Genomic DNA, 27,871 nt, shown 5'->3' on the forward strand with positions numbered 1-27,871 from the left:
TTACATTTGTCCAATCCAACATTCTTCTTCACTTTCTTTGAAGCCATTATTTTGCAGATTTTCTTGTGTGTAATTAATAATTGGTTTCTTATTATATTCCTTTTTGCCTCATCTTTCTGGCAGTTGACTTCACATTCTGCTGAGGTATTCCCTTGCACATTGCACATTTCAGATTTAAGTCGAGGATGGCAACTTGCAAAAACCCTCAGGTGGCAAAGCAGCTCCCAACCATAACTCAGTGTGTCCACAAAAAGATTTATGGCTGGGATAAAGGTTTTCAGCTCAACTGATTTTTTCTAGCTTATGGCATTTGGCATTGCAGCAAAATTACTGAAGTTTGACTTCTCTGACTAAGGTGAATTGTTTGAGAAGTCTTATTTTACGCTGTCTAGTAGAGTGGACATAAAGTGGGCTGGGAATACAGGAAAGTCCTCATCCATCGAAAGAGCAGGCAAATTAGTGACTCAATCAGTTAGAATTTGGTTTTTCCATCCCAGGAAAATTAATTTATAATGATTATAGTGGAATAAATAATTGACAAGTTCAGCCTTTCAGTATTTTTATATATCTTTATATACTGTTCTGGAATATGGCCGGCAACTTATCCCGGCCAATACCCCCAAGCCGCCAGATGGAGCCCTCCCTGCAAGATGGAGATGCCCCAAATTCCAGCAGGGCATCATGGACTTTGGAGTTTTAATTCACAGCCCTGCTGGATACTGTGGGGGCCACCAGAGGATGCTGTAGGGAGGCTCAAAGACTTGTATTTTCCATATAGCCTGGAAGTATGTCCCAGTCATGGGGACAGAAGTAATGACGTACTTACAGGCTGAAGAAAAAGAAGGAGTTTTTCACCCGACCCGGGACAAAGACTTTAAAAGGATTGTGGGAGATCCCAGCAGTGAGCCGAGTTGGGAGGAAGGGTGAATGAGCTGCTGGGAGGTGTGGAGGATTTGGATTATTGTTATTATTATTGTGATTGTATTAATTATTAAAAGTATAGAGAAGGTGAAGGTGCTTTGTGCACATTATTATTATAATAAAGTCATTATTGGGACTTTTATCTGGTGTCTGACGCATTGTCTGAGGGTTCAAGGGGACGACAGTGCCCCCTATCTGTCACACTGTATAATATGCTACCGTAGATGTTCGTTTGTCTGTCCAGGATTTTAAATCACCTGTAGCTCACAATCTGTTTGACCTACTGGCCTGAAATTTGGTACATATATACTACGTGACATCTACTATCTGCTTTCGGGGTGACGATTGACCTCCAAGGTTATTCCTCTTTTTTTTTTATTTTATTGTAGAATCAGCTCTTGGCAGCGGCCAGCAGGGTGGCAGTGGAGCTCATCTGTACGGGCGCTGTTCTCATTCCCTACCACATCTGCCATCACTTCCCCTACCTCTTCATATCTTAAATCATTCTTGAGGTAGATTGAAGACTTAAGTGCCAGCTTAAGTGAAAAATGAAAGAAAATGTACTAAGTAATTGCAACACAAACACTGACTTAATCAGTTTTAACACAAAAAGACGCCAATAAAAGAAGAGAAGAAGCAGAGTGGAGAAAAGAAGAGCTGCTCAGCTGCCCTGAGCAAACAAATGCTAAACATACAGAGAAAGAGTATGAAAACTATGAATGCTCAAGTCAAGTGTATTCACTGCAGTGAGCCGTTACTGGTAATTGTATATTTGATTATGATCATATATGAGTCAGACACAAAGACAAGACCAATAAGGTCCAATACCTTGGCATTTGTGCCAAACTGCTCACCTATAATGGTATAATGGTCACCTTTGACATGTGAAGTCACCACAGCCATGAGTTCGCAGTAGCCCTGAGAGGGCAATGTCTCTCAGAAAAAAGGTTTTAAAGAGCAACATAAGCTTACCTTTCTCCAGTTGTGAACTGAATGCTGTGGCCGCAGAGGATGGAGTGTTATAACTCACCTCCTCACAGTCTGCCAGACTCCACACATAAACAGACAATTTATATCAGCTCTTCCATTTTTGGATCATACACTGTATATGATAATCCCCAGAGGCCTTTCTGTGTCACTTTTTCTGTGTGAAGAGTGAGTCTTCCCTGACATCCTTGAGATGCTGTCATCATAACTAATTAAAGTTATGGATTCAATTGTCTCATAACAAACAACATTTATTGTGTTGCACACTGTCATAATTAAGATCTCCATTATGATTAGCTCTGCCGTAGCAACATTTTCTTCTATTGGTGATGGGTCATCTTCAAGAGATATCCTGCCATTTGTGATAGGCTACTGTTATCAATATCTCTTAAATGAGGCTTACAAAGAGGATTCTCCCTGGTACATTTTGACTAGGTATGAATTAATGTCTATTGTTCTCTATTGTTAGAATTTCAGTGGAAGTAAAAATGTGATTTTGTGGTTTTCAGCATCCATGTTGACTTGGTTTTGAGAAAAGAGACACACTAAAAACCACAAATGCTTTATACTGGTACCATAGAATACGTTTTGGAGGTATGGGCTCAAAACTGTTTGATCATCCTGAACATCACCGACAGTATAAAACAGAATCATAAAAAAAGTACTAGTTTTTACAAGTATCCAAAATTTAGACCAGGTGTTACAGCCTCAAATCAAATGTATGTTTTTATTATATTATAGTAAAAATAATAGCAGCTCACTTCTTAAAACATGGAGGGCCCGGACTCAAACCCTCAAACTTGGTTATAAGGCAGCAGTTCTTACCGCTACACCATCCAAGAATACATACGAACGTTCTGATTTTTTTTCTTTGGTTATATTCTTGAATAAAAGTGCATGTGCTTATTTGATATTTGGACTAAAGTCTTCACACATTATACACTTCACATCATTATTAGTATAACATGGAAAAAGTTTCTGCTTTGCGTATGTGTTCAGCATTTCGTGCCTCGCATTTACCGTATATACTCACGTATAAGTCGGGTCTTGAAAACAAAAAAATCAATCATACAATCACAATCTAACTTATACACCCATTCAAAAATGCGACACTTTTTATTTTTTACATCTTTTTGCTTTCTCCAATCTCACACCAGTTTCTTAGACACGTCACATTTTGTTGCAGCAGCGCAGTTACCAATTTTTTATTCCACTTCAATGCCTTTTAATTTAAAACCAGCTTCATATTTTCTTCTGATCGAACGCCCTATCGTATATAAGGGATGCTGTTATGATAAAGGTGTATGTGGGTGTGAGATACAAATAACACAAAACAGTGCAAACGTCGTTTTGGAATAGTTTGGGTATTACCATGTGGTCACGTAGGCACAATACATAGAAAAAAAGGCAGTGTGCTCCATGGTTACTCTCTTGGGTGGGCGTTAGCACATCATAATCTCTTGGACCAATAGCGTGTGTTTTCTGCATTCAACTTATACGACCGACATTATTAAATACCACAAATTATGCAGTAAAATCAAGCCCCGACTTATCCGGGGAGAACTTAAATGCAAGTATAAACGGTATTTCGCTTCATCCTACACTTACCCAGATCTTTGTAGACACAGAACACACATGAAATGCATGTATTCCAAATAACGATATACTGTATTATTTACCCTATACAACTCCAGGCACATCACACGCAGATAAGGAGCCTTGGCTTGAGCTGGGAGAACTTTTTCTGTTAGCTGAGCTCCGTCAAGGCGGAGGATGGGGCAGCAGGCTGCTTGCTGCATGTGCTGATCGACGCATTTACAAAACAAAAGACGCTGATGGTAGAGGTGTGAACGTATTTCTGCATGCCCAACCCACCTGGAAAGGGAGTCTCTCTTTGAACTGCCTTTCCCAAGGTTTCTTCCATTTTTTCCCTACAAGGGTTTTTTTGGGAGTTTTTTCTTGTCTTCTTAGAGAGTCACGGCTGGGGGGCTGTCAAGAGGCAGGGCCTGTTAAAGCCCATTGCGGCACTTCTTGTGTGATTTTGGGCTATACAAAAAAAGAAATTGTATTGTATAGTATTGTATTTATGGTGGGCTGGGATTACGAGTCTTTTTTGTAGGCTTCAGGAATCTAGTGATTATCTTCTCGGTTATTGCTATTTTTGATACCAAATGTTTTCAGGTCTTCAAAACATAATATTAGATAAGGGGAGCCTAAGTGTTCAAAAATTTTGTTTAAACTTTTAACATTTGTTGTATGAGCACAGTATTTCAACACCAGCTAACACTGTGTTAACATTAGTGTCTAAATTGTTTATTGGACCCAATAGAAACAATAGATTAAAGCACAAACATTTTGTTTCAGGTCCAGTTGCAGCATCTCTATTGGTTTTAGGTCAGGGCTTTGGCTAGGAAGGTACAAAACTTGTTTTTTAGCCATTCTGTTGTGGAATTGCTTTATGTTTTGCATCACTATCTTTTTGTCATTGTCTTTCTGCATGACCCACTTCAACTTCAGCTTACAGACACAATATTCTGTTTAAATATTGTTTGAAATGCATTAAATTAATGATTCCTTTACTTATTGCAAACTGTCGAGGTTCTAAGGCTGAAAAAGCAGCAACATGCCATCGCACCACCACCAACATTGACTGGAGATATAATGTTTTTAGCATGAAATGCTATGTTTGCTTTACGCTAATGTTGCCCAGAAAGTTTTGTTTGTCTCATCTGTTCATTGAGTCTTCTGTCAAAATCAGTGCTGGTTGAAGCCCATTTGGAGCCCAAGGTGGGGTGGATGGATGTCACCCCTTGTTTATATAACTGGTAGTCTGTATTATTAGATTGTGATAACCTGTGGTGGGGGATGATGGTCACCCTCTGTGTCCTGAGCACGTGCCCCTTCAGTAGCACAAATGGCACCCCTTTGTGTATATACCTGACTTTAAGAAGCATGTGCCCCTTGGTGTATGGAGCGTGTGCACTTTTACCGTCATAAATAGTGCCTAATAGGTAACGGCGCCCAATCTGTGTCATCAGATTTTTGATGACTGGGGTTGAAGGGGCCTCTCTGGATGTTTGGAGCACATTCCCCTTAACTTTTAACCCTCAGATGACGGTGCCCCAGATGGCCACTTATGTTGTTTAATACATGCAGCTCTGGTCAAATGGCTTAGGGATGATTCAGGTGCTTCCTGGCAAATGATGGGTGAGTATTTATGTTCTTCTTGTCTAGCAGTGGTCTCTGTGTTCCTACTAACCAATGAAGTCCATCTTCACCCACTGCTTTTCTGATTGTAAAGTCGTGGGCATTGGTCAAAGACGAGGTAGTCCTTCAGATATTTTTATAGGATCCTTTGAGACTTCTTGGATGATTTTATGCTACACTCTAGGAGTAATTGTAGGAGGTGAGACACTCCTGGGAAGATTCCATACTGTTCCACATATATTCCATTTGGTGCTTTCCATTACTCAACTGAGAGTGAGCTGGTGGAGGTCAAGAACAAGGGAAATGGCTTTGTACTGTTTTCAGACTGACAAATTTCAACTCCTTTTATTTAAACACTATAGAAATTTTCTTTGATCTTTGCATTATTTGTTGAATTATTTTGCTGGCATCGTGCATATGATGATAGGATTCAAAATAAGTGAGGGTGATATTGAGCAGAACTGGCTGGAATCAAGCTTGACTGTGTACTATGAGTAGACTCTAATTATCACACACTGACAGTTGGTTTTAGATAACCTTGTTCACTAAATAAATAAAAATAAAAAGTTTTTGCATCCTATGAACAATTACATTCCAAATTTAACATTCCAGCTACAAATTTCTTTCACTATCTTCAAATCAGGAACTTTGTTAAACAGAACCTTCCAGATTTTCCTCATCTTGCACCCTCATCCACGCTGGAAAAAATATTGCTCAATTTTGAGGAATTAGACTCCATCTCTACAATATATAAAATCATTTTACAATCAAGAACACACTGGGAAAATGACCTCTCAATTAATATATCAGAAAAGGAGTGGAAAGTAGCAATGCAGAGAATTCACTCGAGCTCCATATGCGCAAAGCATACAATTATACAACTCAAAATTATTTATCGAGCACATCTGTCTCGACTAAAACTCTCCAAAATGTTTCCAAGGCATGATCCAACCTGCGAACGTTGCAACCAAGTCCCAGCCTCACTGGGTCACATGTTCTGGGCCTGCACCAAATTAACATTATTCTGGACAAATATTTTTAATTACCTCTCAGACAGCCTTGGACTCACAATCCCTCCTAACCCATTAACAGCTGTGTTTGGGGTTCTTCCAGAGGGTCTTAAAGTGGAGAAGGACAAACAAATTGTGATTGCATTCACTACACTCTTGGCACGCAGACTTATTCTGATAAACTGGAAGAATCCAAACTCTCCTCTTTTAAGTCAGTGGGAAACCGATGTGTTATATTATTTGAAGTTGGAAAAATCAAATATTCAGTTAGAGGATCCGTACAGACTTTTTTCAAAACATGGCAGGATCTAATCAGTAATATTTTAAAATAAGTTTATAAAGCACAGAGAATTTATTAATTTAGGTATTTTTACAAGCCTTAAATTTTACACCGTTTGGCTTGCTCTCTCTCTCAAGGGTGGGGATCAATCTGTTCTTAACATAATTCTTTTTTTTGTAAAAACTTGATTGCTATGTATTGATTGTAATAAAATTAATAAATAAAAATTAAAATAAATAAATAAATAAATAAATAAAATAAGTTAACAAGAGTGATATATTTCACTCTGTTATGGTACGGTTTAGCCCCATGCTACTGGTGGCATCCTGGGAGCCTCTTGAACTCCCTACTGCTGATAATGTACCCAAGGGATAGGTCAGCAGTGCTCTAAATCAATAAATAATCCATGAAGACAAGGGCAAGTGAAGGTTAAAAATACATATATATTTAATTCAAATAAAAGTTAAAACCAGAGATGATCCACAAAATTTTGAGCCCCACATATTGCCCTTTTAAAACCTGGCACCTCCTCCCCTTATCCCATTCTGACCTCGCAGGAGGAGAAGATGCTGACCAATAGCTGCAGTCAACCTTCATAATCTGGCTTAGTTCCCTGCCACCATTCCATCAGCATCTGTGGAGCAACCTGCCGAGCCGCACACGCCTCTCCCGCTGCTCACACTCAGCCCATGCAGGAGACAATGTCAATCGGGCCACTTCTACTCCCTGGCAATCGCTCAGTAGGAGCGCCCTTTCTTCACCTTCAGGCTCCTGCAGCCAAGAAGCTCACTCCCTTCAGCACAGCTGCTTTCTCACTTTCTCTTTGCATCTCTGTCTTCTCTCTGTTTAGCCTCTGTCTTTCTCTTGTATTTCTCTCACTGGCCAGGTTAATTTTCCTCCTTTCGCCTTCTCTTTTTACTTTTTTCTGACCACTTCTTACTGTGCTGGCTCTTTTTTATATGCCTCTATGGGTGCAGTGCTTCAATCACGCAATGCAGAAACCCGATGGAGCAACTGAGACAGACGGTACCCTCACGTGGAGGCGCAGCTTGCCCCATTTACTGTACCAACCTCCTGCAACTGTGTGAACAAGCACATCCACGGTGATCGGCCGCCATTCAATTATTTATTTATTAAAACGGGCTCCTGACTATTAAGCTGTGGACCTGCCATTATACCACACACTCACGTGCCCCTTATCTACTGGAATATTAGATTTTGGTTGATATGTAAAAAATGTGTAATAATAGAGGAAGACAGGAAGAGGCAAATGCTTTTTCACTTTGCTATGTATGAGTAGGTTTAACTGTTCTGTAATGGCGTCAAAGAAAGCTGCAGTCTAGAGAAAAGCACAAAACAGTGATATCCAGCAGTTCAATTTTCTGAACCCAACCTTTTTTCCCAATATATGTTTGCTGACCAAACGTCCCCTTTTTTCCAGGGACAGTCCTGCTTTGATGCTTTGTGTTTTGTTAAATATCTGCAATATAATCACATGTTCCCTTTAATATAAGTCTAAGTATGCAGAACAAAGCTGCTTTTTCGGTTCAATTGACATCTGAAGTATTTCTTGAGATATACTTGATTGCTTGATCAATAACTTGTGTCCCATTTTGGGATTATAGAAATCTGGTCAGCCTATTTATACGGTCATGGTGGGATGGCGTAAAGTTTTTCCAAACAGCACTGTCTGAAAACCAGTCCATTACTGGACAAAATCACGCACTTACAGCACTCCCATTTTGTCATACCAGGTCAATTTAGCATTCCACGGACACAAGGAGCAAATGAAAGCTGCGCACAGGCAGAACCCCGGCCAGCAATCGATCTGAAGACCCTGTAGTGAAAGGTGCTAAGCCTGCTGCTTGTTCCCATGGCATAATATTTAGGCAGTCTTTTCACTATTTTTTATTTAATTGAATATTAATATTAGTAACACTAAAGCTACCAATACAGATGACAAAATAATAATAACAGCTTCATTATTATGATCAGCTTATTCTTGATAATCACAATATGCTAAACAGTGAAAAGCCGTACATTTTAAATGAGCTGCCTTTGAAAAGTCTTATTTAGATATTCTTCAATTCATCATCCTAATCTGTAGTTACTAAATGTTGTGCCTCTTAAACATTCAAACAAAGGTAATGTACCCCTGCTGTCACTGACTATTTTTTTTTTTTGCCAAGTACAAGATCCTGATATTTTTGCTTTTATAATAAGTACAATAATAGGGCAATGACTAGTGGTTTGTAGATTGCTTGGCCATAGCTGTCAGACCTTCGTGGATTTGCCTGTGTTCACTCTAAGCTCATGATTTTACTTGCTTTTTATCACAGCTCTCTCTGATCAGTAGAACTGTCAAAAAGTCAATTGCTTGGCACAGTGTGTCTTCAAATATGCATGAGTTTCAGATACAGGTAACAGAAAAAATGGCACCAGATTAAAAAACGCTTCCCATTTAGTCACGGAGTGACATTGCCTATGCTGTCGTGTTTTAGGTGAATTATTCAAAAGGACGTGTTTGTAACCTGATTGCCTGCCTTGTCAGTATTTACCATGAACTATAAAGGCAAAACTGCGTATCTCAAGGGAGGCAAATAAGTAAGAGATGGAGAAGTAATCAGAGGGTAAGCCTGCCACAGAACCAAGTCATAAGCCTATCTTTAGATAGCAAATGATGCAAAAATGGTTATCCTTCTACAGATGAGGCTATTTACAGAGAGTAAATAAGCCATATTTTACAGTTGTCCGTTGAAGGTATTTTACAGTTTGACAAATCAGGCAGGATTGAATTAGCAGATGCATCAACACTCCTTCATAGATAGTTGGAGAAGACAAATTAGGAGGGGATTATAATCTCATCAGAAGAAGAAATTCCCACTTGGGCAAAATTCTCTCTCTGAAGCAGCTGGCAATTCAAATGAGTGAAAAAATAAGGTATTTGAAGCATTGGTGTATACAGATACTGTACCTTGTTGGAAAGAAAGTAAATGACCAGAATAAAAGTCTATCCTCAGTTATCCACTATCAAAGTGCAGAAAGTTTATAATATGGCTGAAACACTCTTGATTTTAAGTAGACGTAGCCTATCTGGACAATACAGGGTGCAAGGAAGGAATTAAACACAGAGCACAATTATATTCTTCGACAACATAACATAGCGTGTTCATACCTGCTTAATTCAATTCACGGTATCAAAGAGGCTGCAGCCTATGTCAGGACCACTGTGGGACAAAGTGGGCATTCCCCATTCTGCTAGCCTGTTAAGAAAGCAGATGTAACAGGGATGCAGGCATCTAGCCGCACCGTCCCATGACAGAGCACTTCCACATGCACCCACGGAGGACCAATTTAGAATCAACAATTTAATAAGATGCACGTCTTTAACACATAAGAAGAATTTTTAGCCTGATTTTATCGCTGTGGACTAAGCCCCGGACACAGACAGGCAGATATGTTGTAAAACACCACCACACGTTTATTTACAGCAATATTTACACAGTCCAAGTAAGTGCACACAAACCCCAAGACTTCCCCAAAGTCCAGGCCTCTCACACACTCTGCCTTTCTCCTTCTTCGGGCCGCCTCCACTCTCTCTTCTCCTGCTTAGTCCTCTCCTCACCCGACTCCAGCCTTGAATGAAGGGAGGTGGCCCCTTTTATACAACCCCGGATGGGCTCCAGGTGCTTCCCGATACTCCTCCGCGGACACTCCCCTGTGTCGGCGGAAGTGTCAGCTGTGCACCTGGAAACACTCCCGGTGTCCCCAGTCTTCTTTCCCCCAGCACTTCCGGGTGTGGCGGAAGTGCTGAGGTCCAGGGCTCCGAAGGCAGTGGGTCGCCCCCTGGCGGCAACCATGGGCCCTTACAGGGTTGAGCTTCCAAGCTCCCTACCCATGGTCCCCAAAGCAACCAGGATGGTCGCCCCCCACATGGTCTGGGGAAGGTGAAAGCCCTCCTCCAGTCCTCCTGGGCGTCCCGGCCGGGTCGCCTCCCCAGCCATCTCTGACATCGCATACTTTATAAATGGTTTTAGAATTTCAGAATAGGTTTATTAAGCCATCGTGAATTCCATCCATTATCCAACCCGCTATATCCTAACACAGGGTCACGGGGGTCTGCTGGAGCCAATCCCATCCAACGCAAGGCGCAAGGCAGGAACAAACCCTGGGCAGGGCACCAGCCCACTGCAAGGCGCACACACACACACCAAGCACACACACTAGGGACAATTTAGGATCGCCAGTCCACTTAACCTGCATGTCTTTGGACTGTTGGAGGAAACCGGAGCACCCAGAGGAGACCCACGCAGACAAGGGGAGAACATGCAAACTCCATGCAGGGAGGACCCGGAAAGCAAACCCAGGTCTCCTTACTGCCGAGGCAGCAGTGCTACCACTGTGCCACCTATGTCCAAAGGAAGGATAGGTCACTATGTTCCTTTATAACGGAAAAGAAAATTACTACAAAAAAATATTTTTTCCTCCCTATACCTTTTTAATTACTTAGTCTGGTCACAGGATCCACCATTTTTGCAAAACAAGATCTAAGAAGTTCTTATAGTCTCATCTGAATTTGACAAGGTGATTAGAGGAAAACTACCTTTAATATTGTTAATGTGCATTAGGAATACCAAGTGATGCCTTACGGATTATCGAACGCTCTTCTAGCATTCCAGTCACTCGGTAATGAAGTTTCTGCAGGCTGTGTTTTAGTTTATATCAGCAACATATTATTTCTCTCAGTGTTTGGATCGACACATTCAAGCAATGTTTCGCAGATTGTGAAAAAATAATGTGTTTGTTAAATTAGGGAAGTGTGAATTTTATAAACCTCCAGTCATTTTTTTTTTAGGTTATGAGACAACACACAGAGGGTTAAAACCCTTTCGATCCATCTGAAGTTTCAGAATTTTTAGGCTGGAAGGTACATGAGAATTTCAATCAGGTCGAAAGGTTGATTGGAATCACAGGTTTACTATCAAAGCTTCATTAAGACTCTGTCATTTTCCCTACCACCTCATTAATTAAAACATTTCATGTGTTTGCATAAACTCAGAAGGTGCAGAAATATTTTGTTACTTTAAAGAAAATGTACACCTGTTCTCCATTCTACGCTGCACTCAAGGTTCTTTACAGTTCTTAAAGAAGGTTGAGGCTTGTAGTATCAGTGTGTGTGTGTGTGTGTGTGCGTGTGTGTGTGTGTGTGTGTGTGTTTTCCAGATAATAAAAAGATGCACCATATGTGCTTATGAATTTAAAATACCGACCACAACTGACAATGTCCAAAATCGAGAATTACCTATTAGAGGAGTGGTGCTACTGGCTGGTTCCAAGCATCCATCTATTATCTTTACAGATCATTAAAGTTTATGTTATCTGAAGAAAACTAAAAGCCTGAATTGCAATCACTCTCCATTTTAGCTGTTTTTGATTTGTTATTTTGTACTGGGCAGGGGACAAGAATCAGAAGGCCGATACTCCATCCATAGAAAACAAACATCACCTCCTGAGAAATATTAGCTGCCACTCTACTTTAGAATTAGATTAGATTACTGAATTTACTTTCCATAGTCAGAGAGTATTGACTCCAGCAGACACCCATGACCCTGTAGTTAGGATATAGCAGGTTGGATAATAGATGGATGGATGGATAGTCAGAGAGGCTAGTTCTAGCTATGGGTATCACTCAGGCCACTGAACATATTAAACATCATTTTTGTTGGGAGAACACATCTCAAAAGAAAGCTTAAGCAAGATTTTAGAAATGTATGCAAATGTATTAAAAATAAAAATCTGAAATATCCCATTGACACAGACGTTTAGTACCTTCTTTCACTACTTGGTTGAAGCACCCTTGGCATTGATTATGGCCTGGAGTCCTCTTCGGTATGATGCCACAAGCTTCACACACCTAGATTTGGGGGTCTTTCTGCCATTCTTCTTTGCAGAACCTCCCAAGCTCTATCAGGTTGTATGGAGACTGTTAGTGGACTATTTTTTGGTCAATCCACTTAAGGACATTCCCAGAGTTGTCTCTGAGTCACTCCCGTGTTGTCTTGTTTTGTGTATAAAGTCATTGTCCTGCTGGAAGGTGAACCTTCAGCCCATTCTGAGGTCCAGGGTGCTCTGGAGAAGTTTTTCATGAAGAATGAATCTATTCTTTGGTTCGATTAGCTTTCTTTCAACCCTGAGTCATCTCCCAGTCCCTGCTGCTGAAAAACAACACCATCATTTTGCCTACATCATGCTTCACCATTGGAATGGCATTGTGCAGGTGTAGAATTGTGCCTGGTTTCCTCCAGATGTAACACTTAGAGCTAAACCTTCTTTCTCATAGTGTGAGAATCAGTTAGGTGTCTCTTTGGAAACTCCAAGTAGGCTTTCATATGTCCACTCTTGCCATAAAGCCCAAATTAGTGGATTGGAGCTTGTCCTTCTGGAAATTTCTCCCATTTGCACCCAGTTTCTCTAGAGATCAGCCAGATTAATGATCAGGTTCTTGGTCATCTCTTTAGCCAAATCCTTTTCTCCCTGTAAGCTCAGTTTGACTTTGCAGCCAGGTCTTGGAAGAGTTGTGGCTGTTCCAAACTTGTTCCATTTCAGAATCATGGCAGCTGCTGTGCTCTTGGAAACCTTCAATGTGGCAGAAATTTTTGTAGCTTTCCCCAAATCTGTTCCTCAACACAACCAATTCTCCAAGCTATGCAGGCATTTCCTTCAACTTCATTGCTTGTTTTTTGTTCTAACACACATTGTCAGCTGTGGGACCATTTAGAGAGAGTTTGTACCTTTGCTAATCATGTCTAATCACATCGTGAATTGACCACAGTTGGTCTCCAAGCAAGGTAAAGAAACATCTCAATGATGATCAATAGAATGGGATTCAGCTGAGCATTATTTCAAGGGTCATAGCAAAGGGTCTGAATACTTGTGACATTTTACTTTTTTATCTTTAATAATGTCACAACATTTATGTCATTTTGGAGTATTGAGTGTTGTTTGATGAGAGAAAAAATGAATTGAAATGATTTTAGCACAAAGCTGCAACATAACAAAATATGAAAAAAGTGAAGGGGTCTGCGTAAACTTTTTGAATCCCCTATATCCAATCAGTGTTGCCAGTTTAACTACAGTGAACAGCCAGGGAAATGGCCTCTGTCAGTATAAACTTTACTCTGGTGTTTTACAGCCTGGATCCTGTCTTGGACATGACTAAGACTCCTTCCACGATAGTTTTTATATATTGTCAAGCTTGGGTCGTAGAACTGCACAGGAGACAGGGTTTCAAAAGAAGATTAACTTCAGTGTTGAACAGGCAGGAACAGACACAAGAGTTTATCTTTGGTTTACAAGCGTATAGGTAGCAACTGGCAAACATCACACTCCATCTCCACCCTTCTGTTTAAAAGAACACAAAGTCTTCTTCGTCGAGCAGGGTCTGTGGCTCAGAAGCAGCCATTATGCCACACAGTCTGGAGTGGTCTTTGAAATGTTCTAAGCATCGTGTGAGATGCATGTTATATGGGACAGGAGCAAAACCGCAGCTGATCCCGCAAAATAGCTGGTTACGAGTGTGTTTGCTTCACATTGAAATACTATTTCAGATGGGATTTTTGAAGGGTAGGTGTGTTTCTTTGCTATTGGTTTACTGTGTAACAGAAAGTCAGCTCGCAGCTAAGGGAGCATCAGCACTCAGCAGCTGGCGTAAAATGGTAGGGATATGGAGCAACCGGTCACAATATGCGTTGTAGCGCAGCAAATGAAGAGGCAAGAGTAAAAAACCAAATGCTTGGCATGCCAACTGGGCAAAGCCCTGGTTAATTTCAAAAACAAAAAAAGGAAGAAAATTATAATGAAAAACAAGTAGTCATAGGCACTAAAAGCTAGAATCTATTGCCATGAATCAGTGCTTTCAAGGGTCACACTTTCTGCCTCTCTCTCTAGTGGTCACTATTGCTGTCAGGTCTGAAATGAGACACCACTTTCTGGGAACATCCCCACCCCCCCATTTTATGCAGAGTGGACTGCAAGGGGTGCGACTTCCTAAGCTTTATTGTCGTCAAGAGACGGTATCTCTAGGTGGTGAGAGGGAGAAAGGAAACAAGACTGTTAGCGATAGTACCCCTATCGTCCTGGGGTGGTACCAGATACCATGGTGAGCCTGGAAGGTGACCTTCTAGCACACATATGTGACAGTGTACATTAAACTTGCATTATATTATAATATACTTTGTATCCCTTATCCTGCAATTGCTCCAGGGGTGCTGTACAATGGCTGACCCTGCGCTCTGACTCCAAGGGGTATGCGAAAACTAACAAATTCCTAATACAAGAAATCGTATAAGGTGAAATAAAAAAGAAAAAAATATTTATAAACATAGAGTGACAAAACATCTCTTCATTATTAAAGCTATCGATGCCACCACCACCATGGATTTGATAAGAATGATAGCAGAGAAAAAAGCTGCATTCTTACACAATGGCTTTGTCTTTTAATGACAAAAAAGTCAAGTAGCTGTCCACAGACTTGAGGAACCAAAGGCAGAGCACACTCCCATTTACAGCAGTGGGGATTCTATGGAGAGGGTCAGCAGTTTTAAACATGTTGGAGTTATCATCATTAATGAGTGGGGACAGCACATCTTGTCGAAAAGGTTTACCAACAAACACTTGAGTACTCACATCACTGTGTTCAGGAACAGTTATTACCCTTAGGTCAATAAAGTTATTCAATAGTTGCTTATAATGACAACGGCAGCCACTGTATGTTTCATATACACATCTGATGTTTAATTTAATACATGGTGTTGAATTCATTGTCAGTTTTTGGCATGGTGCTACTGTCACAATTCTGTGGGAGACAGACAAATAAGTATTTTATTGTACTCATTACAGTATATCTGTCTCTAAACTTGAACTTGAAGAAATTAATGTGCCTATAATGTAAAAGTCATCACTCGTGTTTTACTTTTGTCAGGGGGTGTAACTTTCTGTCGCTGCTTTCTGAGCATTTTTCTTTTTTTGCTACTGAAATAAGATAATAACCCCTCTTTAAATTGTGTAAGTGCTGTTTTTCTTTGTGAAAATGATAATTGTACTAAGATCCATCACATGTATCTAGAAAGGTTTGTGCTTCAGCTTCAGAAGTGTTTGCATAATTTGCAATTGCAAATGTCTTATTGATTAAAGAGAATTAAAGAGTGTCATTTTTTTACACAGCCCTTTGGTTTTCAGTACTTTTCCATCTGGGAAATCCAGTCACTCGGGATAGAAAATGCATTTTGCAATTTCCTATTTGTTCCTCTGCCAGGTTGGATCAAAAACAATAATAAACTTAAATGTTTCACAAGGAGCACTCTTCTGGCCATGAGCCAAAGCAATCAGATTCTTCTTAACAATAAATGCTGTTTGGCTGCAAGATGGAGCTCTTGTATTTGAGATGGGTTACACACCATTAGTTCTGCTGCAAATTTCACATTCATCTGCTATTGGGTTGCTCCTGGGCTCTTGTTAGCTTCAATCAAGACTGGGAATGCAGCTTTTACACTTTTTAAAAATGTGTTGTTCAAACAGGTAACCTATTTATTCTGTTAAGGGACCAATAATATAATGTGTCCAGTTCTCAGTACATAGAGTAGTGGGGGGGAGGCAAAGCGATCAAAAAGGCTTTTATTCAGAAGTCGGCAAATATTTTTATTTCCCCTGTTAGGGTGGCAGAAGGATAACTCTTCCTATATGTTTTGCCTCACTGAAGATGTACAGTGATCCACGTCAAAGGCATCAGAAGTGCTCAGCATCTAATCTGATGCTTTTAATCAACTGATGAGCTTCCCAAAGTTGATTTTATTTTCAGAAAAGAACACTTTAACAAGCATGAAGCAGTTCAGAGACATTCGCCCATCCCTTTATCCAGGCCCTTGAACCTGGGGTGGTAGTGACTAAGTGTGGATATGACAAGCAGTATGTATACGATAGTGGAGACTTCTGAGATTTGGGTGTTGAGTTTTGTCGTTGAGAAGTCACCTACCGTATATACTGGCATTTACGTTCTCCCACGTATAAGTCAGGGCTTGATTTTACTGTATAATTTCCGGTATTTTATAATGTCGGTCATATAAGTCGAATGCGGAAAACTCACAGTATTGGTCCTAGAAATTCTGATATGCTAATGCCCATCTGAGAGAGTAACCATGGAGCATACTGCCTTTTTTTTTCTCATTGTATTGTGCCCACGTGACCACACAGTAATACCCAAACTATTCCGAAGTGACGTTTGCACTCTTTTGTGTTTTTTGTATCTCACACCCTCATACATCTTTACCTACGATGGAGCGTTCAATTAGAAGAAAACATGAAGCTGGTTTTAAATTAACAAAATTCGATGTGTCTGAGAAATTGGTGCGAGATTGGAGGAGGCAAGAAGATGTTAAAAAAAGTCAGGGTCAGATTTTATGATTGATTTTTCAGGATTTAAGACCCAACTTATACGCAAGTATATAGAGTAATTGCTTTTTATCCAGCTATTTTAAATTTTCTCTCTATGTTAGCTTAAAGTGTGCCTGCTTAGTAACTTGAGAGCTATGGTTGTTTTATAGAAGCTGATTTAAATTTTCTGCTTTGGTTGGTGAGGTGGGCAGTTCTAGTTAAGAAAGATCAATGTCTAACACATAATAGACTCAGCGCTCTGTTTCCTGAGTATTCTGAAAATTCCTTTGCAAGCCATGACTACTTTGAATAGATGGTAATACTATAGGCAATGGCTATTTTGCAGTTTATTACTCCGCTTATTAAATTGCAAATTGGGAGTCTGCATCTAGGAAAAAAAATGGGGCTTTGCTATTAAGTATCAGGTTGTTAAGGTAGCATCAAGATGCAAGCAAATTTGAATAGAATGACAAAAAGTGGAGTCATTTAATCCGGCAAGGGATTATAACAAGATGATTGGGAGACAGATCATCAAAATGAATTTGTACTCAATAATCAAACTCGATGAACAAAAGATGCATAATTCTGTTGTGTCAAATGTCAAGCTATACTATAACTGATGTTATACACATAACTTCTGGGACCACTGTCATTTGTGAAACAGCTAACGCAGGACAAAACTACGGTGGCTGGAAGTAAACAAAACAAAGAATGAATTGTTTGAAAAATGATTAATAAACCAATGAAAATGAGAAAAAAAAAAATACTCACGAGAAGAAAAAACATGAGGTAAGTCTAGAATCATGATACCGATGGCACATTTTATTCTGGGATATTCCTAGCCCTTAAAGTTCTACTCTCCACCATGCAGATTGTGGCACAGCTCTCAATAGTTGTTCACTCCTTATAGCGGAGCCGCTCATGCTGAGGATTGGCAAGAGTTGGGTTAAGTCAAACCCCCAAACCCACATACTTAAAATGTACACAGTCGATACAAACTTAATTATCATTAATTGTAGAACAAATAGATCTGTACTGATGGCTTTTATCACTGTGTTTAAATGCTACTTTTCTTATAAAAACACCCTTTGCTATCCCAACCGTTAGTAAGTTTATTATACTTACTATACTATATATTTATGACTTTTCCGAATAATATGCGAAAAATAATTTCTCAGAAATTAACTAGAGAGAGAATAAGGTTATATTAGATGGCTGTGGAATACAATTCACGAGCTATAGTCCATGGGATAGTGGGAAGCAGGATGTTCTGCTTAGAAATGGAAACGCCATATCTGGTTTCTTCTCCTTATTCTTCCATTGCACCATCATTTCAAATGAAATGTAGCATGATAAATCATGTGGCTTCGTATGGGACAATACATGGCTAGGGTCTTCTGTATACTGATATAGCTTCAGCATTTTGTAAGGTAGGCCCTGATGGTGTCTTTACACCCCTTTCTCTAATGGTCTCTGAAATAGGGATTGGGGACTTTTCTAGGGGAAGAAAATTCTGAACAAGAACTACATTATCTTTGTAGGATCATTACATAAGGAGTTGTATTCATGTGTTCTCTTCTCCATAGTTTGTTACTTTACAGTTGTTTCTTTCAGTATTGGCACTGGCATGTGTGGTCCTGACTTAGTTTAATTGTCTTTAAAAATAGGACTTATTACAATAGGTATCATATAGACCACTGTGGTGGCCTGGCACCCTGCCTGGGGTTTGTTTTCTGCCTTGTGCCCTGTGTTGGCTGGGATTGGCTCCAGCGGACCCCCGTGGCCCTGTAGTTGGGATATAGTGGGTTGGATAATGGATGGATGGATCATATAGACCAATCTCACTTCTGAATAATATTAAGATACTCTCCAAAGTTCTAGCTAGAGGAATTAAGAAAGTGCTTCCTTTGGTAATATCACAAAACCAAACCAGATTTACACTGGGCTTCTAATCTTCGACAACTGTTTAATGCAATATATATTCACCCATAAAGTCCAACACCCTAGAGATCTTTATATCTTTGGATGCAGAAAAAGCATTTGATATGGTTGAATGGGACTACCTATCCACTACACTGCACAAATTTGGGTTCGGCCAGAACAAATTTACATGGATCAAAGTACCGTATACTAGTCCAGAAGCTTTAGTTTGTATTAACAACATTATTTCAGTCTACTTCAAAGTAGAATGTGGTACTAAACATGGATGCCCCCTCTCACCACTGCTATTTGCAATTGCCATTAAGCCACTGGCTGTTCACTTTCGAAATGCTTATGAGATAAAGGGGATTATCAGAGAAGGACAAAAAATATCACTATAGAACATTAGAATAATGTTGATGCAAATAGGCTATTCAAACCAACAAGCTCATCCATCCGGTTCACTCAGATTTTCCAAATTAATGTCAAGTTGACTCATACTCTCTATTACACTACTTGGTCATTTCTTCCATGTCTATTGTTTTCTGAGTAAAGAAAAACCTTCTAACATGTGTGAAAAAGTCTGCCATGAACAAGTTTCCAACTGTGTCCCCATGTCCTTGTTGAACACATTTTAAAGTAACTGGCTAGCTCCACTGTACTAATTCCTTTACCCATTTTAAAAACTTTTTGTTACCTCCAAATCTCTGTTTGCCTAATAAGAAATGATTCACCTCTTTCAGTCTTTCCTCACAGCTCATACCTCTCAGTCTCAGAGTCAGCTGAGATACTCTTCTCTGGACTTTTTCTAGCAATTACTATGGTTTCTTTGTAGTCCAGAGAACACACAGTATTCCAGGTTGAGGCCTCACCAGTGTGTTATTTTATGGTCAGTTGCAGTGTACCTGAGATAGTACTGTTCTAGCAGCAGATCAAGACCAGACTAGAAAGTACGGTTCTAAGAGGAAATGAACCTCAGGTTTAAGTGCTATCTCGGTGAACAGCGAAGCAAGATCAATCCAAAGTTTAACTAATCCACAGCTAGTCTTCATTTGACCTGGTGTTTCTCCTTGGTTTGCTCAGCTGGCTGTCTGAATGCCTATTACTGCCTCACCCTCTGTCAATTGACAATGTGCCACTACCCATTCTTCTTCATTTAAAGGTACAGAGCAAAGGGAAAAAGTCCATCCTAATGTAAACTTATTAAAACATAATTGTAATTGTTAAGCCTCACTGCATTGACTGTCGTTATTGTAAACATTCTTTTCCTCAAGTGTATAAAAAGTTTGAGAAATACAGTAAGTAATGGAAACAAGCGGTACACATTACTAGAACCATATCTAAAGTACACGAGGAAGACCTTTTTTGTGTCCCCCTGGGGGGCCTTGGAATATCTAAGAAAAAAGTATTGCTAGCATTTTCCTGTTTCTGTTGTTACCTTCCACACCATACACATACAAGAAGTCCCACACGCGTGAGTAGGAGACAGCTAAAGGGCCTGGGTAACTGTAATACTACACCAGACCAGGGGAGGCAGAGTGTGCTGACTGTCTCTCTCAGTTTCTTGCAGACCATTCCCAGGATATCTCACCAGGTTCCGGCACCTCTGATGACGTCACTTCCAGTTCCGGCATAGATAACATCATTTCCTTCCCCAGCCCTTAAAACCACCATCTTACCTCCAAAGAGTCAGTTCTGTTTTGGACTCAGTCTTGTGAACATCTCTGTCCAAATATTTCAAAAACCTTTGCAGCTGGGATATAATATACAGGTGGCTGTCCCAAACCTTTATGATGTCTGGAGACTCATTCTTATTACAATGGTTTCTTATATATTATATCATACCATTGCAAAGTAAAGCACGAATGACCACTCTCCAAGAGGGACAACTCACCGGCTTATTTCATTTTTTTGTTTATATTTATATATTTTGTATATATTTATAGTATATATACTGTATGTATGTGACACTCTGGGGCCTTTAGGGATCTTTGGAGTCTTGTTGTAACTCTTTTCCCAAGTATGTATATAATACAGAAGAGTTAATATGTGTCATTCATTATGCGCACAGCTTTTGCTAATAACCAAATTAATCCTACATTTACCAAAACATTTAAAATACCTCATCAGAGGTGAAACAGTATTCGTAAAGAATGTCTCATCGCAGCGAAAACTTCACACAAGCTCTTATATATCATATAGGGCACTGGCTCTATATAATATATATTATGAGAGATCTCATATCAGATCTGGAGGATACCCGCAAAGATATCTACATGGCACTCCGAAAGAATACAGTATGAAAGAAACTGGCAGCATCTTTAAATGTGCTCTTTGTGAGCCAACAGCAGAGCAATTTCTTAATTACGGAAATCAACTCTGTGACTTTTCACTGAAGATTAATGGTTAAATATATGAATTCTGTTTCTTACATTAAGCAATATAAATATTTCTGTGCATCACTTGTCTTTTTCTATGGAATTAAATACATTTGATTCAGTATCAGGCTATACGTTAGTCCAAATACAAATATAAAATGTACTTAACATATTTCTTTGGTTGCATGTAAGTGCTTTTTCAAGTCCATAACAGTTTGTCTGAAATGTGTGGAATTCATTATGTTACATTACCCATCATATTATTTCTGTTAAATAACTCATGAGGTGATCTAAGTTAGTACGCACCTTTGTTCTCTTTCTCAGACTCCAAGAAGCACACTGCAACAGCACTTAGTCTTAGTCTTGGCCCACAGCAAGTCATCAGCTCTCAGGCACACTGCAAAAACGCTAAATCCAAATGTTAGTTTTGTTACCGTCAGTACATACTAAGACCAGATAGACTCAGGATCTTCCCCAGGTGATAGCACTTTGCAACTGACCCAAAGCATAACATCCTTTGACTTATATCCTACACATTGTGCTATGTAACCTAACATCCTATTAGCCTTCTTCATGGCCTCTGCACACCATCTGAAGGTTAATACTGATGAGTCCAACACGACTCCCAGGTCCTTCATATAAAGAAACACAGTGTATAAACAGCCAAAATAAACTGCTTTACTTTTTTCTTCAAATTAGAGCATGAAATGAGCACTAAGAAATTAAAAAAAACACAAATAAATAATCATTGAAACCTGGAAGAAATTATTATAAAACAATTCCGGGGGGGGCGGCACGTTGGCGCAGTGGGTAGCACTGCTGCCTCACAGTTAGGAGACCTGGGTTCGCTTCTTGGGTCTTTCCTGCATGGAGTTTGCATGTTCTCCCCGTGTCTGCGTGGGTTTCCTCCAGGTACTCCGGTTTCTTCCCACAGTCCAAAGACATGCAGGTTAGGTGCATTGGCGATTCTAAAGTCTCATGTGTGTGCTTTGTGTGTGTGGGTGCCCTGCCCAGGGTTTGTTTCCTGCCTTGTGCCCTGTGTTGGCTGGGATTGGCTCCAGCAGACCACCATGACCCTGTAATTAGGATATAGCAGGTTGGATAATGGATGGATGGATTTCAATTAGGTCAATAGAAATTCAGCAAAACTGTTGACAACCAAATGCATTTTCCCCAGTTATTCTCTGTTATCCTTAAATGAACAGCAGCATGAAGAGTCTAACAAAAGGTGCTGCTAATTGCCACAGTTTTAAAAAATCTGTTTTCATGTAAACGTGCAAGCCCTTTGCTTATTTATGACAGTTTATGTTTCAAGATGATGATATCTGATTGTTATTTTCTCAGTTCCTTCGTGAGAGTTTTATTCCAGTAATCATGTGTTGTTACTTAAAATGATTTCCTGTGGTGTCTGAATGAACATGTTGTGGATAAAGATTATCCGTTATTTCAAACAAATCACTGCTTTTTATTTACTGCATAAAATGTAAGTTCTTTGGTATGGCTAGTGGAAGGTTCTTATGAAGGTATGCCAAGTCAAGTTCAAATCAAGTTCAGATTTGTTTCCATGTGTACATCGTAGAGTGAAATTCGTATTTTCATGTGCTCAGAATTGTTGAGTAATTGGTTGACAAAATATGAGTGTATATTAAGCATAATTTTTGTAAGCCTTGCAAGAGTAAACCTTGCCTGTATAAAACAAATTTCATTATTCTGTTTGTCTGATAATGGCACATATGAACAGTCTTCCTTCATTTAAGGTGTCAGCAGTGAACATGCACACGCAGAAAACGTTCATGAATATTTCCCGTCAACTAGGAGGTCCAGATTTACACCTGAGATTTACAAAAAATATCAAAAAATACGGTGAATATTTTAAAAAAGAAATGTTTATTGCAGTAAAAGATAAAAGAACTGCTAGTCAACCTCAAAATACTCTCCTCCACTTCGAATGCACTCATCCTAACACTCCTGCCACTTTGCGAAGCAGTTCTAGAAGTTTTCTTGCGAGTGTGTTTAGTTGGGCTGTCGTGGCTGCCTGGATGTCTTCAATGGATTGAAATCGTTTGCCTTTCATGGTCATTTTCGATTTAGGGAACAGCCAGAAGTCACACGGTGCCAGATACGGCGAATAAAGTGAGTGCAGACACAGCATAATGGTTTTAATCGACAGAAATTGTCGTACTAGAAGGGATGTGTGACAAGGAGTGTTGTCATGATGGAGAATGAAACCGTTTCAACATTTTCCTCGGTTATTGATGTTGAAGGACGTCCTGATCTTTTTTCGTCTTTCGAGTCGGATCTATTATGAAGTCGATCAAACCACTTGTAAACAGTCTTAATTATCGGCGCAGTGTCACCATAAACCGATTTTAACATCTGATGGATCTCCTGAGCTTTTTGCAATTTGAAACAAAATTTCATGCTAATGCGTTGCTCGATGTCCATTATTAACGACAAACTTGAAAAACACAACAATGGCTCACAAACGACTGATGGTATCAAACCAGTTGAAACTTGTCACAAAGTAGGCTCTAGTATGGACATGTCAGAACCTTCATTAAATTGTTTTGCATTGCTCTTGTATGGTGCTCTGCATCAACATTCACCATACTTTTTTTATCACACCTTGTATTTCGTGAATGCTGTACAGGCATTACTCTTTTCACATGTTGAAAGGTAGCTCCTCAACACAGGCTGTTGCTCACATAAATGTTATGTTATCCTAAATCTCAGTCCACTCCCCACTTATATGTCGGGACCAATGCGCTGTTCAGAAAGGTGGTATGCCAGAATGTTGTCATAAAGGAGTGATTAGGATTTTTATTTACTAAATAACTGCATCAGCACAAATAAAAATATAATATCATCCAAAAAGCAACCTTTGATGAAATGTATTCAATTAAAAAGCAGCCTCCTCTAAATTCCAAGCAAAATTTTGTCTTATAAAGAAAGTCATGCAATACCCGTTTTCATCTTTTGAACCACAATGAAGTTGAATTTTTCCTGTTATGATGGCTGAGACTTGGATGATTTTCCAACCACCCACCTGGCATTTTCACTCACTTCTTATTCCCACCAATGTGAAAAGAATCCCACATACTTAAATGCGAGTGAGACGTGGGCCTAGTGCCACTCTTGTTCTCTCTCTCTCACACTTTTGTGCACAAGGGAATGAGGAAGAGTAAAATTCACACTTGCTGTATATTCACGTAGCCTCATCGCCAGTAGGACGAGAAGAAGGGAGATGCGCGCCTCTGTGTATTCTCATGCTCTCTCACCTAACGTGGCATGCGGTGGTGTTGCCTGCCTGCTGCTGTCTGTCTCCCTCCCTCTCTAACCTTGTCTCTATGTGCAGCCTGAGACAAATGCAAAATAATGTTATTGCACACATTGTGTGGTATTTTAAACTACTGATCTACATTCATTTGTGAATCAAATGAAATTAAATCAGACCAGCAGCCATACCACCTGCACTTCAGAACAAGTCATTCACCTGAAGCCAGACATACTCATGCCCGGCCAGTACTTTGATAGGAGACCAACCAGAAAGGCTTTAATTACTGCTGGAAGAGGTGCTGGTGAGGCCAACAGGGGGTACTTACCCAGTGGAAAGAATGTGCAGTGCAATGACGGACACACTGTGCTGTAAAAATGGTGCTGTCCTGTGGATGAGATGTAAAATTGAGCTCCTGACACTCTGTGGTCATCAGGGATCCATGGACATCCTTCATAAGGAGTAGGGTGTATCCCAATGACCTGACCTGGCTAAACTGCCCACCATGACCTAGTCATGCTGGCCCTCTAATCATCCACTGGCACTAACTGGCTAACTATCACTCACCCCTTCACCACCTAACAGCTAATGTGTGGTGAGTGTACTGGCGCAAAATGACTGCCATTGTATCTTCCAGGTGGGTTCTGCACATGAGTGGTAGTTGAAGTGGCTCCCCACTCACTATGTGTAAAGCAGTGGTTCTCAACCTGTAGGGCGGGCCCCCCTAGGGGGGCGCGAAGTAACAAAAAGGGGGGTGTGAAGATGTGAAAAAAAAAAAGAAAACAAGAATCAAAAATATGAAAAAAACATCTATTGAAACCAAAACAAATTAACTTAAACTACATTCTGATACTAGAACAATAAATATAGAGTTAGATAAATGTCGATAAAAGTTAAGTAGGTATAATAAAATATGCATCTACATTTCAAAAAAATGTTAAGGGGGCGCAATTAAAATTGTTATAAAAACGGATCGCAAATATTTAAAGGTTGAGAAACGCTGGTGTAAAGCGTTTTGAGTAGTGAGAAATGTATGAATAAGTTATTACTAATATTAATAGACTAATTTATACACATGATGCACATATTAATGTTGATAGATATTTTAGGGACAATGTAAGGGGCTGTTTATGGAAATTTCACAATATGCTATTTTCCACAACACGAAAGGCTAAGGAATGTAACCCTAGAGTCTTCTGAACATTGAAACATAAGAAAGTCTGTTTGAAAATCGTCTTGTTAGTGATTCAGCATTGTCTCCTCACTAACTGTTCTTGCCTGGCTTCTCAAAACATTTTTAATGCTGAAACAAATCCTTCCTAGGATGCCCCTTCCCCAAAATTGCGGCTGCCTGTCAAAAGTTCTCAAAACTGTTACCTTCCCCAAAAGTTAAGGGAAAATAAATAGAACTCTTCCTCCTTTCCTCTATCTTTAAAACATACACATCTCTCTGTTTATATATAAGGAATAACCTAATTAAAGCAGTGTACACTTACAAATACACCGTTATGCGTTATGGCTGATTGAAATGACATGCCACAAGGGCTAAAAAAGATATTTTAATGTGAACAGAAAGTAGTTGCTTTTTTAGAGCAGCTGTTATAACCAGTGCCTTTAACCAGTCTAATGGCAGACATAGCAAAACTGAGAGGCAAAAGTAAAACTCAACCTTTTGTAATAACCCATAATTCTAGCAATCTAGATTTGATTAATTACATTTTTGAAATATTACTATACACTGTACATGTCTACTAGTGTACTAATGTTTAAATTTCCATTACATTTTCATAATTTTCATGATAAGAAAACTGAAATTGAGATATTTGGGCTCTCTGATCTCCATAATGCCTACGATTCTAATCTTGGTCCACTAGCACAATACATTAAACCCTGTTCTAGGAGCTGAGCTCTGACATTTTATAGTCACCTCAAGTTGGATAAATCATATAAATTCTAGGGTTAAAGCCTGTTTTTTCCTACTATGAATGTAAACCCCTTTTCTTTGTTCGTGCTTTTATTTATTTATGCTTGGACTACTGTAACTCTTTACACACTGCAGTTACCCAGCAATCCCTTTCTTGGCTACAACTGGTCCAAAATGCTGCGGCTAGACTTTTGACAGGCACACGTAAGCATGACCATAAGTCTCCTATTTTAGCCTCCCTTTGTTGGCTTCCAGTCTCCTAGATGGTTGATTTTATGGTGCTATTTTTTTGTTTTTGAGGGCCTAAATGGGTTAACACCTTCATATCTCCATGACTTTTATACCTTAATATTCCATCTCACCAACTTAGGTCTTCTGATCATACACTTTTAGAGGTGCCAAGAGTTCGCAGAGACAATTTGTAATGCAGGGCGCTGGAGCCACCCCCCTCCAAGTATTTTAAAAACTCTATTTAAATTAATTAGGTAATGTACAGTCGTGGCCAAATGTTTTGAGAATGACACAAGTATTGGTTTTCACAAAGTTTGCTGCTTCTTTTTGTCAGACGTTTCTACGATGTACTAAAGTACAATTACAAGCATTTGAAGTTTCAATGGCTTTTATTGACATTTACATTAAGTTTATGCAAAAGAGTCATCATTTGTAGTGTTGGCCCTTCTTTTTCAAGACCTCTGCAACTCACTCTGGAAGGCTGTCAATCAACTTCTGGGCCGAATCCTGACTGATGGCAGCCTGTTTTTGCATAATCAATGCTTGGAGCTTATTAGCATTTGTGGGTTTTTGTTTGTCCATCCACCTCTTGAGGAATGACCACAAGTTCTCAATAGGATTAGGGTTTGGGGAGTTTCCTGGCCATGGACCCAAAGTTTTGATGTTTTGTTCCCAGAGCCACTTAGTTATCACTTTTGCTTTATGACACGGTTCTCCATCATGTTGGAAAAGTCATCATCACCAAACTGTTCATGGGTAGTTGGGAGATGTTGCTATCAGAGGATGTTTTGCTATCATTCTTTTTTCGTGGATGTGTTCTTAGGCAAAATTGTGAATGAGCCCACTCCGTTGGCTTAGAAGCAACCCCACATATGAATGGTATCAGGATGCTTTACTGTTGGCATGACATAGGACTGATGGCAGCGCTCACCTTTTCTTCTCCAGTCTTTTTTCTGGATGCCCCAAACAATTGGAAAGGGGATTCATCAGAGAAAATGACTTTACCCCAACAGCCCTCAGCAGTGCAAGCCCTGTACCTTTTGCAGAATATCAGTCTGTCCCTGATGTTTGTCTCGGAGAGAAGTGCCTTCTTTACTGCCTTTCTTGACACCAGGCCATCCTCCAAAAGTCTTTGCCTCACTCACATCTGCCAGCTGCCATTTCTGAGCAAGCTATGAACTGATGGTGCCCCCCAGTCCCACAGCCGAATCAACTTTAGGAGATGGTCCTGGCACTTGCTGGACTTTCCTGGGCACCCTGAAGCCTTCTTTACAACAGCAGTGGAAATTAGTTTTTTGGGATTAAGTTCAT

This window comes from Polypterus senegalus, chromosome 6, assembly GCF_016835505.1.
Source record: "Polypterus senegalus isolate Bchr_013 chromosome 6, ASM1683550v1, whole genome shotgun sequence".
Taxonomy (NCBI): domain Eukaryota; kingdom Metazoa; phylum Chordata; class Cladistia; order Polypteriformes; family Polypteridae; genus Polypterus; species Polypterus senegalus.